This window comes from Portunus trituberculatus, chromosome 26 (assembly GCF_017591435.1).
Source record: "Portunus trituberculatus isolate SZX2019 chromosome 26, ASM1759143v1, whole genome shotgun sequence".
Taxonomy (NCBI): domain Eukaryota; kingdom Metazoa; phylum Arthropoda; class Malacostraca; order Decapoda; family Portunidae; genus Portunus; species Portunus trituberculatus.
The window spans coordinates 4,931,208-4,950,204 of NC_059280.1; the positions used below are offsets into that span (position 1 = coordinate 4,931,208).

The 18,997-nt window shown below is 44.1% G+C and overlaps 1 long non-coding RNA gene across 1 annotated transcript in view; it reads right to left on the reverse strand.

The window, feature by feature from the left end:
* Positions 1–18,706, reverse strand: part of LOC123509099 — a 22,862-nt gene extending 4,156 nt beyond the window's left edge. The window contains exon 1 of the long non-coding RNA XR_006676122.1: positions 18,662–18,706. This is a non-coding gene — a long non-coding RNA (uncharacterized LOC123509099). The remainder of the gene's footprint in view (positions 1–18,661) is intronic.
* Between the last annotated feature and the right edge of the window lie 291 nt (positions 18,707–18,997).

Below are 18,997 nucleotides of genomic sequence, written 5' to 3' on the forward strand. Positions count from 1 at the left end.
GGAGGTGTGAGAAAAACTAGCGGAGACGCCTCAGAACGCCTAACATCATAGAAAATTTTTAGCAAGAGATGAGATATGAAGTTTCCAGTTTGAATTATGAGTAAAGGACAGACCGAGGATACACAGTATAGAAGATAGGATAGCTGGCTGCCATTGAAAAAGAGGGGAGAGTTGTCTGGAAGGTTGTGTCGATTTGAAAGGTTGAGGAATTGAGTTTTGAGGCAATAAGCAATACTACGTTTTCTCCGTCCCAATAAATTTTAGAAAGATCAGAAGTCAGACGTTCTGTGGCGTCACTGCGTGATCTGTTGAATTCCTGAAAGGGCGTGGAAAGATGTAGGGTGGTATCATCAGCGTACGAATGGATAGGGCAAGAAGTTTGCTTAAGATCATTAATGAATAATAGAAAGAGAGTGGGTGATAGGACTGAACCCTGAGGAACACCACTATTAATAGATTTAGGAGAAGAACAGTGGACGTCTACCACAGCATCAATAGAATGGTCAGAAAGGAAACTTGAGATAAAGTTACAGAGAGAAGGATAGAAACCGTAGGAGGGCAGTTTAGAAATCAAAGCTTTATGCCAGACTCTATCAAAAGCTTTTGATATATCTAATGCGACAGGAAAAGTTTCACCGGAATCTTTAAAAGAGGATAACAAAGATTCGGAAGAAAAAGCCAGAAGACCAGGAAAAGACCAGTAGAGCGACCTTGATGGAAGCCATACCGGCGATGAGATAGAAAATTGTGAAGTGACAGACGTTTAAGAATCTTCCTATCGAAGATAGAGTAGAAAACTTTAGACAAGCAAGAGATTGAAGCTATATGACGGAAGTTTCTTTTTTTTTTTTTTGTTTAATACCATGTGGGGTTTTCACGGGAATTCATGGGCTAAAGGGGATACTTTTTGGGGGTACCTCTTATCTCAAAGCCCACCCGCTAGGAAACCGTTGCCCCAAGTGAGAAAGCCCAACCTACACTCGGACCGTGGACAAGATTCTAACCCGTGCGCTTGGAGACCCCTGGGACCCCTAAGCAAGCATGGTTCCACTGTACCACGGCGGGAGTAGAACGGTCACCTATTTTAGGAACAGGCTGATAACAGGTAGACTTCCAGAATGAAGGGAAGGTGGAAGTCGATTGACATACTTGAAATCATTTGTCCAGGCAAGGTACAAACACGGATGCACAGTTTTTGAGAAAAAGAGGGACCCCATCATGTCCATAAGCCTTTGGAGGGTTTAGTCAAGAGAGGGTATGGAAAACATCGTTAAGAATAACTTTAAATTGCAGGCATGAAATAGTCAGGAGGAGGAGAGACAGGGACAAGCCCAGTATCATTTAAGGTGGAGTTGTTACCAAAGGTTTGAAAGATGAGTTAAGCTTTAGAGACATATGTGATAGCAGTGGTGCCATCAGGATGAAATAAAGGAGGGAAGATAAAAAGTAAAGTTATTGGAGATGTTTTTAGGTCAGATGCCAGAAGTCTCGAAGGGATTTTGAGTTTGAGAGATTTTGACATTTTCTATTTATGAAGGAGTGTTTGGCATGATTCCTGGCAGAAATATGAAGTGCTCAAGATTCAGGCAATGGAAGGCTCAGTTACCTTTTACGCCTCCATGCTAGACATTATCACCTCCGTTATGCTTTCAGCACACAGAGACGGGTGTCTGACACGAAAACAGTAATCATTCCAAGGAAAATCAGCATAATACCTCCTCAGATTCACCCAACTGGCAGAGGCAAAAGAACCAGAGTCATCTCCGCCTTGAGGGATCTTGAGTAGGAATTGGAGAAATAGGGCAAGATACAGAATGAGATTATGATCGGAGGAACATAACGGAGAAGATAGGATAACAGCATAAGCAGGCAGATTTGAGGTATAAAAAGGACAAGATTGTTAGGCTCATCTCCAAGACGGTCAGGAACAATAGTAGGGTTTTGGATCAGATCTCTGCGAAAGGATAGAGGGATAGAATGTGCTCTACTTTCAAAGTTAAATAGTAAAAAAAATTACTACAATAAGAGGAGTTAATGGAGAAATAGACAACATAGATAAATTTAGTTAGAGAGTGACTATTGAGTCGAAGTCAGACGGTGGAAAACTCGAAAGATTCAAGAGCGTTGGCACGAGAGCAATTTAAGTCGTTGCGCACAAAGAAGAAAATTAGAACACAGAAAGTAAGAGAGAACAGTTGCCTCAGGCAGTGTGTTTAGGTGAGGAAAAGAAGATGAGGTTGAGTAAATTAGAAGTGGTTTTCTACAGATTGAAAATTCGATTTTGCAGTGCGAATGTTGCAGAAGTTAATGAAGAAAAAGTTGAGGTAAGTGTCTATACCTTCTTCCTATAATGAGAAAACAGTCTGAAAACCCGAGAAAACAGTCTAAAAACCCGTGTGTCACATCAAGTAGAGCCTTTGGAAAGTAGTGGACTCACTGTAGTTCCCTCCAGGAAAAGTAGTCTAGGTTAAATTTCCTCCCCGAGAAAATTGGTTTGGGCTGTTTTTTTTTCCCCAAGGAGGGGCGGGATTAGAGACCTAGGATGCATTTCCCCCCTTTTGGCCATTTTTCCCCCTCTCACAATAAAAAATCATACCACCGTTTTCAAGTCACCAAGGGCATAGTGTACATATTGTATTGTAATGCTTTTTGACATATTTAAATGTGACAGCACAGCATAGGTCATATGGCACTATGGACAAAGGAAAGGGGAGACAAGAGTAAAGGTGGGGAAGGAGACGTTTTGTATGTCTGAGAGGCAGGTCCACCGCAGGGACAATCCGTACACAAAACAGCGTAACGTAGCGAATACAGTGATTAGTGAAGATTAAAAGTTCGAGTAAGTTCATAATATTGTTGCATAACTGCCTTTGCAACAATACCCTACTTACTTTTATAAGTCGAAGGCCCACGTATGCTATGTTTACTGACTGGCATTTGACAGTGTAGGAGTGTCCCTCCTTGCCTACCTACCATGCCACGCGGCGCCTGGGTGAAGTTGAGTGCCGCTCACTTGCCGCTGTGGATTGGATTTTAGTTTATGGCGCCGCAACAACGACGATCATATGGCGCCGCTACAATAAAAGAGATTAAACTAACGTGTATATATAAAAAAAGAAATAATTAAAATTAATTAAAAACAATAAGGTAAAAGGGCAAAAAACTAAAAATAGTATAAAATTAATACTAAATAGAACAATAAAATGAAATAAAATAAAATAAAATTCACAGCTTTGGGAGAAGGCCAGCTTCTTCCAAAAACTAAAAAACGTCATGGCCCTGGGCCAGGCACTCTGGTCCAAGGACCTTTGAGATATAATAGACACCGCTATCTCTACCGCGACAGCGGTAGAGGTAGCGGTGTCTTAAGTCAGTCAAACTGGGGCACTCGACAATCAGGTGCCGAACCGTAAGTGGCACCAGGCAGTCATCACAGAAAGGTTGTGGGTTCCTGGTCAACAGATAACTTTGTGTAAGGTATGTGTGATCTATGCGCAGTCGCGCCAATAAAGTCTGTGCACGGCGATCCCGGACATGGGAGTTTGTCCACTGAGAGATAGTGGAAGTATTGATCTCTCCCATTTTCGAGTTTGTGACCCCCGTTAGCCATCTCCTCTGCCATGATGCTGCAACCACCACACGAATAGAGTGAAATACATCTCGAAACGGAACAGGGGCAGGAGATGGAGCGCGACTTGCTGCCTCTTTAGCGAGGCGATCTGCATGTTCATTCCCGGGAACACCTATGTGACCAGGGACCCAACAGAACCCAACACGATATCCTCTTCTGGTGAGTAGATAGAGCCACTCCAGGGCTGATAAAACCAATGGGTGAAGGGAAATAAAAGAAGAGAGAGCAGTAAGAGCACTGCGAGTCACTAAAAATTGTAAAAGACGAAACCGGGAGAGTAAAAATGATCTGTACAGCTAGGACTATGGCAGACAGCTCCGCAGTAAAATCGGATGCCACTGAAGGAAGACTGCCAGACCGATAAAAAGAGGGGAAAACCACACTAAACCCAACGCCAGCGTCGGATTTGGAATCATCAGTAAAACCGGGAATATCATCAGAATGAGTAAAAAAGTGTTCTAAAAACCGTGAGTGGCACAGAGCTGGTGGAAAATCCTTATTGCCATCAATGGTAGGAAGGCATAATGACACAACAGGAAACTGCCAATAACCAACTTGTGGGAGCCGGAAGGCCAAAAGGTTTAGGGAGACTAGGTCGAGTGACATACGCCTGCGAACGCGAGTCCCGCAATATTGACAGACAGGGGACAGAATGAGAAAGACGGTGGGTGCGAAACCAACACCGGACCATCGAAGACTGGCGCCGGAGGTCGAGCGGCTAGAAACCAACATCCACTAATAGACTAGGTATTGGAGATGTCCGAAATGCATCCGTAGCCAAGCGGACCCCAGCACGGAGTCAAGCGTGCGTAGCCGTGCATCCGTTGCGGATGAGCAGATCTCACAGCCGTGTTCCAGCTTGGGAAGTATAAGTGTTCTGTGAAGAAGCAGCAGAGTGTCCCTGTCCGCACCCCAAGAGGTTACTTGTTACTTACATGTTACTTGGGGTGTTTGTTCAAGGCTCTGCTCCACTGCGAGGCAGCGCTCAGCAGAGCCTCCCTCAAAAGCAACTAGCATCTATAATTATCTATAATTGTCTTTGATTTCCATGCCGTTAAAATCATAAACTTTCTTGAACAAATATGTCTTCAATTTCTTTTTGAAGATATCGATCCTCGCACAACCTTTAATATCACTTGGCAGTTTATTGTAAATCCTTGGTGCACATCTCGCAAATACTCGACATCCCATGTCAAGGTTATTTCTTGGCTCATGTAGTCTGTATGGGTCTGCATCGTGTTCCTTGGTATGTGCTATGTGCACAAATGTGAGTGTCAGGGGTCATTTCTTTAATTTTCGATGTATCATATTCACTCAGCCATGTTTCAGTCAAAGCAAGAATATCCAGATTCTCATCATTAATTAAAGTTCTGATTTCTATTGTCTTGTTTCCAACTGACTGGACATTTGATAAACCACATTTCAACATAGAGCTCACAACATTAGATGTCATGATCTGTAATATTTCTGATTTTGTCAATCTCACTTTCCAACAAAGGAAAACAACTATTATTCGCTGAGTGGTCAGTATTCTGTTTCTTAAACCTCACACAGTTTATGCATTTCTTCTCTGTAGATGTGCAATCCTTTGACTTGTGGTTGCCTGCACATTTATGGCCCCCCACAGACGAAGCGCGACTTGAGAAGCGCGATTCTGGGTTGACCCCACACACGCAGCGACTGGTGTAGCGACAGCATACCCCCTCCCCCGCCATATCCCCCATCCCCGCTATTGTACCCACGTGGACTGCCCTCTCATTGGCCATAACACCCACCAATGACGCACGAAGTTATTTCTATTTCATCTATTAATAATTCGGTATCAAAGCGGTCAGCAGATCCCTGGTCACTCATCTTGCTATGCGTGGTTGTGATGCACTCCTCCAAGCCGGATGTTACCAGTTACCCCGCACTCTCTCCCTCCCAGCTGCCCCGCGCTCGGACTCCACGTGGAGGAAAACTCTGCCTGATCGCTCATTGGCTCTAATCTCACCCCGACCAAGCAATGAGATGCAAGTAGTGATGAAATCACGGGAAGCTGTCGCCTCGTATGTGGGGCTTCATAGTAACATATGTAACTCGAGTCGCTCGGGAATCGCGCTTCACCAAGGGATATCTCAAGTCGCGCTTCCAACCTAGCGAGTCGCGACCACGTCTGAAGGCTCCAATAGACTTGCATTGACTTTGGAGTCGCGCTTTTCAAGTCGCGCTTCTAAAATCGCTTCGTGTGTGGGGGGCCTAAAGCAAACGGGATGCTCACCATTTTTCTTGGCATTTCAGTTTGCCTCAGTATGACCATACCTTTGACAATGGTAACAGATAAGTGCATGATACCTGTCACGAACCTGGTAAACTCCCCACTCTTGTCCTGATGCTGATGTAACAGCTGTCTTATGATTGGATCACATATCATGATGTAATGAACTGTGCCCCCTGCTGCTGGTTTGCAAAAAATATTCTCAATCTTTGACTTGATATCAGGAACTGCTTGAAGGTTGTCATTTCTTGCAATGATTGTATCAATGATACCCTCCTTAGTCTCTTCCTTATGGACATTACATAGCATTATCTAGGGTTTAATTTTCTGAACAGATTTAGTTGTCAACTTTTCAACATTCTCCAGTTTCTGGGCTGCCTCATTTCTCAGACTCATCGGCAAAATTCATCACTATTGTTTTGCCATCATTAGCAAACTTTGTATCATTAATTTGCATTCCATCCAAAGCATGAGAAACTTCATTCTTCAGATTTGCTTCAGAATCCTGAGTTACCCCTACAACAAGCAGGTTCTTTTTCATCCTCCTCTTCCTCTTCACATCCTGCCAAGGCGTGGAATTTTCCGAATCAGCAGAATTCAGAGACTCAGCAAGTCCCGCCAAGCCTTCTGTTGCCTCATCGACCTTGATACTTATCTCTTCCATTCTTGCCATCTTATTATCAACTATTTCCATCATCTTGTCAGCTTTAGCAGTAATGCTCTTCAAATCAGACTTAAATTCCTCAGCATCATTGATGAATTTCTTCAGAGCCGACACTCAATGAAGCAAACATCGCACAGATACCTCACGTTGCAGATATTTTCAGATTTAATCCCTGCCAGATTCACACATTTCGTATGAGCCGACCGGTTACACAGACAACATTTAATGAATTTTACTGGGTCTCCAAAATCAGAGCTACACTTATAACAGGACGAAGGTAATAATGCTGAAATGGCATATTTCTCCGCCATCTAGAAGTCTTCCACTCCTTTTCACTTATTTTCTATCTAGCGGCAACACTTTCCATAAATGTTCTTGTTTTTTTTCATCACAGGACATTCATACACTACTGTGCTCACTGAGAAGTCAGTGAGAGCCTTTTTTCATGCAATAATATGCGTGAAAAGCGGAGCATCACCACAAAACTAGCAAGTATATGCGCGCGCACCTAGCCAAGAGGTGTGACTTAAAACCCGAAGAAGGGATAGTGCCGTCCTGCAAGACGCTTTAAGAGAACAAATGGGGAACCCAAGTAAGACGGTTGTCAAACAATAGGCCAAGATATCGAGTCGCCTCCACACATGAGAGGCGTCTATTGGCTAAATATAAATAAGGGTCTGGATGTACACCACGGTTTCGACAAAAATGCACGGCTACGGTCTTCGAGGTGGAGAATCGAAAACCGTTCATGTTGGCCCAACCGGACACCTTATTGATAGCCAGTTGGAGCTTGCGCTCAATCAGTGACATCCTAGCGGCAGCAAAAGAGATGCACAAGTCGTCCACATATAAGGAGCTGTGAACGCCATCCGGTAGAGTATCTATAACACCATTTATTGCAACTGCGAATATCGTAACACTAAGAATACTTCCCTGTGGGACACCGTCATTTAGAGCAGTAGCATTGGAGAGAACACTCCCCACTCGAACCCGTAAAAGACGTCTAGATAAAACTGCTGAATAAAAATAGGAAGGTGGCCACGGAGGCCAAAATTAAACAAGGAACGTAAAATGCCATGACACCAAGCTGTGTCGTAGGCCTTCTCCAGGTAAAAAAAAAAAACGGTTACCTGGTGGTGGTGATTAGCAAAAGCCTCACAAATAGAAGACTCCAGGGATAAAAGAGCATCAGTAGTAGACCTCATCTTTCGGAAACCATACTGTACCGATGACAAGTAGTTCCCCCTCTCCAAGTACCACATGAGTCTTACATTTACCATCTTTTCTAACACTTTACAAATACAGGATGTCAAAGATATAGGACGGTAGTTCGTAGCCTGGAGATGATCTTTCCCAGGCTTCGGAAATGGGAGAACCACTGCCACAGCCCAAGAAGGAAAGTCACCGGTATGCCAAATCATATTATAAAGATTTAATAAAAGTTAAAAGCACGGTCAGACATGTGACGCAAAAAGGCATAAGGAATGTCGTCTGGACCAGGAGAAGAGTCATGACACTGGGACAAAGCAGTCCGCAACTCGGAGGCAGAGAAGAGGACATTATAGGACTCCCATCCAGTGGAAGAAAAATTTATGCCGAGAGATTCCATTCTCTGGCGGTGACGTGCGCCTGGGGCTGCAGGATCCTTCCGGGAAACACTGGCAAAGTGCTCCGCGAAGAGGTCGGCGACAGTCTTAGGGTCTGCCACCGTTCGCCCAGCAGACAACAAAACTGGTGGGGGAGGAGCAGAATACTTCCCAGATATTCGGCGGACTTTGTTAAAGACATCCGGGGGTCCGGGCGTTAATGGAAGAGACATAAACTTTCCAAGAGGCTCTTTGTGCCTCTTTCAAAACGCGGCGGGCTCGAGCTCGGCAGCATCGAAAAGCGTCCAGACACTGCGGGTCCCCACGATGTCGCCGGAGACGAGAGAAAGCTGCCCGTTTCTCTTTCACAGCGTTTCTGCATGTTGCGTTCCACCAAGGGACGGGACGCTTAGTAAAGCGACTGGACGTCCTAGGGATTGTCTGAAGCGCTGCTGAATGTAAAAAATCAGTAAAATAATCAACAGCCTCAGCACAAGTAGAAAAGTCAGCCAGCGGACGGATAAAAGAGGTAAGGTCTGTGAATCACGGCCAATCTGTCTTGTCTAAAACCCAGCGTGGGGGCCGGGTCTGCGACTCAGTGTTCACAGATTCTAATAAAATCGGAAAGTGGTCACTACCGTGTAAGTCCGGTAGAACCCGCGAAGTAAAATCAAGGAAAGAATTAGATGTACACAGAGAAAGATCGATAGCTGTAAAAGTCCTAGTAGGACTGTGGAAATGTGTAACATCCCCAGAATTTAAAATCTCCAATCCCTCATCCTCAATAAAAGAACCGATTAAAATCCCACGGGGATTACTAGCTCACCCCTGGAGACAGGAAGCCCAGGAGGGAGATATAAACTGCAAATGGTGTAGGATTGTCCCATAAAGACCTTAACAGCAACCACCTGAAGGGAGAGTTGTTGTAAGGGACAACAGGTATATCCTGACGGACTAGAATAGCTGTGCCACCGTGGTGGCCCTGGTCAGGGAAAGGAGTGCTAAAAAAGGCACGATAGCCAGGAGGAGTAGAAAAAGGACTATCACCTAGCATAATCTCTTGTAGAGCTACACAGACTGGAGAGAACTCCGACAATAAAGCTCGGAATTCCCCCCACGAGGCGAGAAGGCCTCTACAGTTCCACTGTAGGTGCCATGGACGGGCGAGCCTTTTGAAGGGGCTACCCGTGACTCACCTGACTAGAAATAATCAACCGATGAGAAGACACCGGAGTTGAGATGTGCCTGGTCGTTGATATGCAGCCTTTCGGCATACCGGTGAGTGATGCGAACCATCATCACTCCTACCGGTCATCGGAGGACGAGGGTCAGGCTGGACTGCACTTTTTGACACAGCGGGTCCACGAGGGACGGCTGTGACAATATCATCGGACGTCTCCATGCTAAGACCGTCCTCATCACAAGAAGCCCGATCTGAGACAGAGGGCGTCACAGGGGGCTGAACAGAAACTACTGGAGCTACCATTGCAGAGCGGTCCCTGGAGGACTCACGATCATGTGCACCGGGAGAAACCTTAGATTGCTTATGCTGAACTAAATCTATTGACTCCGCAGAGCCGCGGTGCTGTTTGGTCAGTCCCTTCAAAGGCTTAGGCGATGCAGGGGGCAAATGGACATCCACTACATGGGTTACGTTGGTCATATCCGGATTATTCCCGTCACTTCTTACAGATGACTCAACTGAGTCTTCGGACAAAAGGGCAAACCTATTAGCCAGATGAACAGGACCACCCACCCCAACAGAGCGAGAGGTAGCAGGAGTTGTCTTTGGACCGGCAGACTCAGCTGAAGAGCGTGCGGCCAATGAAGTATAGGCCTTCTGGCGGTACAGGAGTTCACGACGGGCCCTACCAAGGCTGATGAACTGAGTGTTAGCAAGCTGTAGAATGTCCTGCTCCAGGCGATACCTAGGGCATTGCCTGGAACGTACCTGGTGAGCATCACGGCAATGGAAACAATAAGCTGCAGCATTGCAATGCTCCTCAGAATGTGAGTCTAGTGCTGAGCAATTACCGCATCGAGAAGCTTCCTTGCAGGAGCTTTTGCCATGACCGTAGCCGTAGCACGAGAAACATTGAAGAGGACGGGAAATAAAACGCCTCACCCTAAGATTGATAGGACCGATATTAACACGGTCAGGGAGGGTGGAACCAAAAAAGGTGAGAAGGACCATGTTGGAGGAGTTCCTCATCTTAGTATCCTTTTGGACTGAGCTAGGACACATTGCGTGTATTTCCTCTCAGGAAATTCATAAAGATCCTGACTGTACACACAACCTTTACTGTAATTAAAGGTGGGATGTGCCTTAATAGTCTCAAACATGCTGTCAGAAGGACATGGTAGATGTTGCAACATCCTTGCCTGCGTGATATCTTTAGCTCGCAATAGCACCCCCTTATACTTTTTGAGGTTTCCCTCAGGAATCGTGCCGGTCTCTTTGGACAGGTACCGGGAAGCATGGATGAAATTCCCGTGCCCATTTCTGTAGTAAGCCACAAACCAACGTGGAGGCGGGATGTAGCGAACTTCTGAAACTGAGTTCTCTAAATAGCTTTCAAAAACATTTGGGATGTAATCCATGTCACTGTCTGAAATATTGCGTGACTAGAGAAATTCAGTTCTAAAGCCAGAGCCGGCAAGGGGCAGAGATGCTACATGTTCAAAAGCCAAACAGGCTTCATCACAGCGGTTAGAAGGAAAGTCCTTATCATAAACCAGTCGAATGCGAACAACCGTACCATACGTTTTGAGAAGTGAGTGCAAGGCGTGATAGTAAAATGATGGATTAACATCATTAACCATCAAAAGGGAGTCATATGCAGCAGAAAAGCGTCCCTCAGAAGAACTCCCAGAACAGGAGACTGGTATGGGAGGCCCTTGTGGAGGGGAATCCTCCTTCCTAATCAGACCTGAAGATGACGTCTCGCGGGCCAGGTTAGCCACCTCACAAGAACCTGAAATTTTTTTGTGTTTTCCCATATAAAAGTTACACAAAAATTAGCTCCAGGGGCAAGGAAACCACCTACTGGGACTACAATGGGAGGAGTGCTGGCTGCCGTGGACGGGTACCTCGTCCCCATGCGGACCAGTCGTTTTAAAAAGGTCCCACATGATACGAAAGTTTGTCCATGGCAGAGCTAAGACCTCCCCTCCCAAAACATCCGAGCCTGGACACCCAACCATCCAGCACAGGACGGCCCCTATTGGGCGATCCCTCCAGCGGGTGGCTCCGCTGGTCCACTGGCAGCTTACGTAGGAACCACTTAGTCTGGCCCCTCACTGGCGACCGTACTAGCATGGTTAGCCCTCTCCCCCTCGAAAGGGCAGAGAAGGGGCCTAAGCCCCCTCTAGCCTAGCTCGCCAGGTCACAGGGGGACGCAAGCCCTCCCCCCACATCTGGGGGGGCACTTACCGCTGTGACGCTGAAAAACTCTTTCCTGATAACACACACAGACATGCAGTTGGGTAATCTCGGGCACTCTTTTCCTTTTATCCCATTAGTCGCCTCCAGCCAACAGCCGTCGAAAGGCAATGTTCCTAACCCTGTAACTACCCTAGAGTTAATCATATATTTCTTTTAACATTAAAATTCAAGGTTTAAAGGCTATCTTCCAGTGGAGACTTAAAAATTTGTAAAGAGAACATCAAAATATCAGATTCCTTATGAAGCTAAAAATCTTTAAAGGGAATTTCTTCCTTTAGTCCATCAGGGTACTTTCCACTATTCAAGTATTGGATGTATGTGTGGTACGTGTGCTGCTCCATTTTCAGATACAACTGCTGCTGCTGCTCAGAGTAAGCTGACACTCAGCTGACACTATTTTGTTGCTGACTTTTTCTTTTTTTATCGAAGTCCCTGTCTTGCTCGAATCACTATATTGTTAGGCTTGAGTGATTTGCCAGTTTGCCTCGTTGTTGTTTATGTTAGTAGCAGCAGCAACAGCAGCAGCAGCAGCAGCAGGAGCAACAGCGGCAGCAGTAGTAGTAGTAGTAGTAGTAATTGTAGTAGTAGTGGTAGTAGTAGTAGAGAGAGAGAGTGAGTGGGGGGGGGATATTGGCCAGGAGAGGGGAATATTATCCTTGGTCAAAATTACCCTTGGGAGAGATCTATCCTGGGCCAGATTTCCCCCCTAGGAGAATTTCAGACGGAGGAAATACAGACTGGTACACTGGTAATAATGTAGAAATATTGTAAATCTATCATTATAACCGTAAAAAAATCCTTAAAAATCTGTATGTCACTTCATTTAAAGTTTTTGGAATGTACTGGCGGTTCTCAAGAGTGTGTCGTCTCTCAATAATATAGAAATGTTATTAATCTGTCAGCGTTAAAACCCTTGCAACATTACCTAGAGCAGGGCTATTCAACTATTATATGTAAAGGTCCAGTTATACAAGTTCTAATGTATGCATAGGTCAGGAAACTTTTATTACATGAAATAAAGAAAATAATTAAAACAACAGTCTCAGAACAGAATAGTAAACCATATGATTCTTATTAATTTCATATTCACTGTTTGTTTTATTTATACTAATTTAGAAAACGTGGAAATAAAAAAAGATATTGAATTTTGTAACTAAAATATAACAACTGTAAATCTATGAAATGAGATATGCAACAATTACGTCACCACAAAATATCTGGGACGTTGAAAACACGCCAAAATATGAAAAAAGGAGGACATTTCAAGTCGGAAGTGAATTTACATTTGAGTTTGGGCATCGCTTGTGGGGATGGAAAACGTGTTACAAATTTACCAGTTGGTTCATCACAACACAATGCGTTTCAGTATTCAATACCCTACAAACCAGGGGCGTATGGTGGTTTCTGTCACTGGGTGTGCTTAACAGGGATTCTGTACATAACTAACATATATCTAGTTCTATGTGTGTGTGTGTGTGTGTGTGTGTTGCTCATTATTTGTGCACATGTGCCACATTCATGTGCCTGTGCACCCTGAATATACGCCCCTGCTACCAACGTACTCCTGACTTATTCATGAACAAATGCTACTATTGATAGGAGGCCTAATATAACATCAGACACGTCCAGAACAACATAACTCACGCCGAAATTCAGCCGTGCCTCTCCCTCTGTGGCATGAGTAAGTGTCCCACCATGACGAGACGGGAAGTATAGACCTGCCCTGCCAGACGCACGAATCATTCGCTCTACGGAGCGACGTGGACGGTTTAGTTGCGCCCAACACCAACACCAAAAAAGCAAACACCAACACCACCAACACCATTACCAGCACCAACACCAACACCAACAACAATAATGATGAGGATGATAATAATGATAACGATAATAATAATAATAATAATAATAATAATAATAATAATAATAATAATAATAATAATAATAATAATAATAATAATAATAATAATAATAGCTGTAGTGGTAGTAGTAGTAGTAGTAGTAATAACGATAGATAATAAAGAACATAGCAGCAACACCAAGGTGAGCAATACTGATGATAACATTTAAAAGAATCAACAATACTAAACCTTTTATCATTATCATTCATGCTAATATCAATTCTACTTACCTAACTTTCCATCATTAACGTTGCCTTTATAATAATAATAATAATAATAATAATAATAATAATAATAATAAATATATACTTTATTTAGTCAATTTGTAATAATACATACAAATTTAAACTCGTTGTGGATCCAGATCATTCAAAGTTACAGTTACAACACACATACAGTACAACACACAATAAAAACACCATGCTGTAAATTTATCATGCATCAGAATCGAAATCACAGTGGAAGCAATAACTTTACGTTTTTGCATGGACATAATTATACAATTTAATGCTAACTGGTACGAATGAATTTTTATATATAGATGTTTTTTGTGAAGGCAAACCCAATCTTTTTCCAGATCTTAAGAACACGTAGTTATCATTGAGAGGATGGGTATTGTCGTTCATTATTTTCCTAGTTGTACGCAATACATTTCTAGAATATAGGTCATCTAGTGTTGTTGCCTTTACACCCAATTTATCAGCAATTCTTACAACCTTTTTGAGTTTCTTCTTGTTTTTTACAGTTAAGCACCCATACAGCGTTGTTAAACCAAAACACAGAGTTGACTCAATAACAGACTTATAGAACATAGCAAGAATAGTATTTTCAACTTTTAATTTCTTAAAATTCTCAGAAAATGAATTCTCTGCATACATTTGTGCCATACACCTTCTTTGTGTTTACATCACCAGTTATTTTATCATCAATTTGCACCGCTAAATATTTATAATCATGTACAATTTCTACCTGTTCCTCTTTAATTACAAGATTTTGAGTACACCTCTCCCTTTTACGAAAATCGATTAACATTTCCTTTGTCTTTTATACATTTAAATTCAAATAATTATCATCACACCATTTAACAAAATTATTTACTTGAGGACTAAGTAAATATGGAATGTTTTGCTGCTGCTTTATTCTTACCAATGTAACCAAATATAATTCCTAATTAAGTAAAGAAAAAAAGAAAAAATGACGCTATAAAGCAACCAGCTGCTGTTTGTCACCAGGACTGGTTATTTGACAAGTGGTAACAAATGCACCATAGTCATACACCTCACTGTGCACAGCGGTCAGAGTAGAGACCAGCAGGGATATGAACGTCCGTCACGGTCGGCGACCACTTTATAAATGACTTCTTTTACTACTAAGAGATTCCCATACATATGTTTTAGTAAATTTCTACTGCCAGAGACGTACATTTCCTCAAAATAGGTATACTGAATGATATACTAAACTATGTTAAGTTTTGGGAAAATCAAGATTGTCGGAGCGTTTTCCCCATTGGGATTGTACTGGATGAGGAGATCCTCTCCCTGCAGGCTCGGCGTGCGTTCTGCCGGCGTGCGGTACGATATCTTGGGAACTTTCCCATTTCGTCATGGTGGGACCAACGAGTATAGATAACTATGAGAGGAAAGCTTGAAAATACTGCTTCATTAAGTTAGATTGTGGTGATGGCAAGTATAGTAGTGTTTTCTTACCCTCCTAGAGGGACTCGTCGTCGCTTACTTTCGACTTGAGATCCCTGAAATATTTAATTTTCTTCCTACATGACATATGTGGTAGTATATGAAACTGATAAATGTAAACATATGTTTTCAAATCGAAAATGTAATGTTTAAAATTTTCAATAAATATTTGTATTACTGATCACTTAAATATCAGCTCTCCTGCTCCCATCCCTTGCAAGTGGTCGCCATCGTCCGCATCCGCGTGGGACACACAACACTCGCCGCACACTTGTAATCTGCCCATCTGCCCTTGGTGCAGGACTATCCTTGAGACCATTGAGCATTTCCTGCTCTACTGCCCACGCTTCCACTCCCACCGCACTGCATTACGTTTTTGGGACTCTGCCCTGGGCATCACAACACTCGACCTGCTTACCCTCCTGGCGGTTATCTTTTATTGGGTGATTTTAACGGCCGTCACCCATTGTGGGATGAAGGTGCTAGTAATCCTCGTGGGGTTTTAATCGGGTCTTTTATTGACGATGAGGGATTGGAGGTTTTAAATTCTGGGGATGTTACACATTTTCACAGTCCTACTGAGACTTTTACCGCTATCGATCTTTCTCTGTGTACATCTAATTCTTTCCTTGATTTTAATTGGCTGGTCCTACCGGATTTACACAGTAGTGACCACTTTCCGATTTTATTATAATCTGTGAACTCTGAGCCACAGTGCCGGACCCCACGCTGGGTTTTAGACAAGGCAGATTGGCCTCGATTCACAGATCTTAGCTCTTGTATCCGTCCGCTGGCTGACTTTTCTACTTGTGCTGAGGCTGTTGATTATTTTACTGATTTTTTACATTCCGCAGCGCTTCAGACAATCCTTAGGATTGTCCCGTTCCCGTTGGTGGAATGCAACATGCACAAACGCTGTGAAAGCGAAACGGGCAGCTTTCTCTCGTCTCCGGCGACATCGTGGGGATCCGCAGTGCCTGGAAGCTTTTCGACGCTGCCGAGCTCAGGCTAGCCGCGTTTTGAAAGAGGCACAAAGAGCCTCTTGGAAAGCTTATGTGTTTTCCATTAATGCCCACACCCCTCTTACGGATGTCTTTAGCAAAGTCCGCCGAATTGCTGGGAAGTATTCTGCTCCTCCCCCACCAGTTTTGTTGTCTGCTGGGCGAACGGTGGCAGACCCTAGGACTGTCGCCGACCTCTTCGCGGAGCACTTTGCCAGTGTTTCCCAGAGGCATCCTGCAGCCCCGGGCGCACGTCACCGCCAGAGAATAGAATCTCTCGGCATAAATTTTTCTTCCGCTGGAGGGGAGTCTTATAATGTCCCTTTCTCTGCTTCCGAGTTGCGGACTGCTTTGTCACAGTGTCATGACTCTTCTCCTGGTCCAGACGACATTCCTTTTGCGTCACATGTCTGACCGTGCTTTTAACTTTTTATTAAATCTTTATAATATGATTTTAAATACTGGTGACTTTCCATCTTCTTGGGCTGTGGCAGTGGTTCTCCCATTTCCGAAGCCTGGGAAAGATAATCTCCAGGCTATGAACTACCGTCCTATATCTTTGACATCCTGCATTTGTAAAGTGTTAGAAAAGATGGTAAATGTAAGACTCATGTGGTACTTGGAGAGGGGGAAGTACTTGTCATCGGTACAGTACGGCTTCCGAAAGATGAGGTCTACTACTGATGCTCTTTTATCCCTAGAGTCTTCCATTTGTGAGGCCTTCGCTAATCACCACCATCAAGTAACAGTCTTTTTGACCTGGAGAAGGCCTACGACACGGCTTGGTGTCATGGCATTTTACAGTCTTTGTTTAATTTTGGCCTTCGTGGCCACCTTCCTATTTTTATCCAACAGCTTTTATCCAGACGTTTTTTACGGGTTCGAGTTGGGAGTGTTCTCTCTGAGGCTACTGCTCTAAATGATGGCGTTCCACAGGGAAGTATTCTTAGTGTTACATTATTCGCAGTCGCCATAAATGGTGTTATTGATACTCTCCCAGATGGCATTCACAGCTCCTTATATGTTGATGATTTATGTGTTTCTTTTGCTGCTGCTAGGAGGTCACTGATTGAGCGCAAGCTCCAACTGGCGATCAATAGGGTGTCCAGTTGGGCCAACATGAACGGTTTTCGATTTTCCACCTCGAAGACCGTAGTCATGCATTTTGTCGTAGTCGTGGTGTCCATCCAGACCCGATTTATACCTAGCCAATAGACGCCTCTCATGTGTGGAGGCGACTCGATATCTTGGCCTTTGTTTGACAACCGTCTCACCTGGGTTCCCCATTTCCGTTCTCTTAAGGCGTCTTGTCGGACGGCACTATCCCTTCTTCGGAATTTAAGTCACACCTCTTGGGGTGCGGACAGGGACACGCTGCTGCTGCTTCACCGCACACTCATACTTCCCAAGCTGGATTACGGTTGTGAGATCTACTCATCCGCAACGGATGCACGACTACGCACGCTTGACTCGTGCATCATGCTGGGGTCCGCTTGGCTACAGGTGCATTTCGGACATCTCCAATACCTAGCCTTTTAGTGGATTCTGGTTTCTGGCCGCTCGACCTCCAGCGCCAGTCTTCGATGCCCCGGTGTTGGTTTCGCATTCACCGTCTTCCCGATTCTGTCCCTTGTCTGTCAATGTTGCGGAACTCGCGTTCGCAAGCGTATGTCATTCGACCGAGTCTACCTAAACCTTTTGGCCTTCGAGTGGCAAACCTCATGTTGGATTTGTCCATCGACCCCACTCCTGTCTACTCTTTCCGGCTCCCACGAGTTGGTTATTGGCAGCTTCCGGTTGTTTCAATATGCCCTCCTGCCATGGATGGCAAGAAGGATCTTCTGCCAGCTCTGTCCCACACACTGTTTTTAGAACACCTTTTTATCCATTCTGATGACATCCCCGTTTTTACTGATGGTTCTAAATCCGATGCAGGCGTTGTGTTTAGTGTGGTTTTTCCTTCTTTTTATCGGTCTGGTAGCCTTCCTTCGGTAGCCTCCGTCTTTACTGCGGAGCTGTCTGCCATAGTCCTAGCTTTACAGATAATTTTTACTCTCCCTGTTTCGTCTTTTACAATTTTTAGTGACTGTCGCAGTGCTCTTACTGCTCTCTCTGCACTATCTCTCTTAATCCTTTGGTTTTATCAGCCCAGGAGTGGCTATATCTTCTTATTAAACGAGGATATCGTGTTGGGTTCTGTTGGGTCCCTGGTCACGTTGGTGTTCCAGGGAATGAACACGCAGACCGCCTTGCTAAAGAGGCAGCAAGTCGCGCTCCATCTCCTGCCCCTGTTCCGTTTCGAGATGTGTTTCCTCTAATCCGTGAGGTAATTGCAGCAATTTGGCAGAGGAGATGGCTAACGGGGGTCGCAACCTCGAAAATGGGAGAGATCACTACTTCCTGTATCCCTCAATGGACATACACCCATGTCCGGGATCGCCGATTACAGACTTTATTGACGCGACTGCGTATAGGTCACACGTACCTTACAAATAAGTACCTGTTGACCAAGTACTGTGATGACTGCCTGGTGCCGCTTACTGTGCGGCACCTACTCGTGGAGTGCCCCAGTTTGGCTGATTAAGACACCGCTATCTCTACCGCTGTCGCGGTAGAGATAGCGGTGTCTATTATATCTCAAGGGTCCTTGGACCAGAGTGCCTGGCCAAGGGTCATGATGTTTTTAGGTTTATTTTATTTTCTTAAATGTATTTTAATGTTTAATATAATCATTTTATTTTTTTAGTGTTTTAGAAACTTTTAATTATTGTTTTTAATTGTTTTTAGTTATTCTATAATTTTTCTTTTAAACATTTTTCCT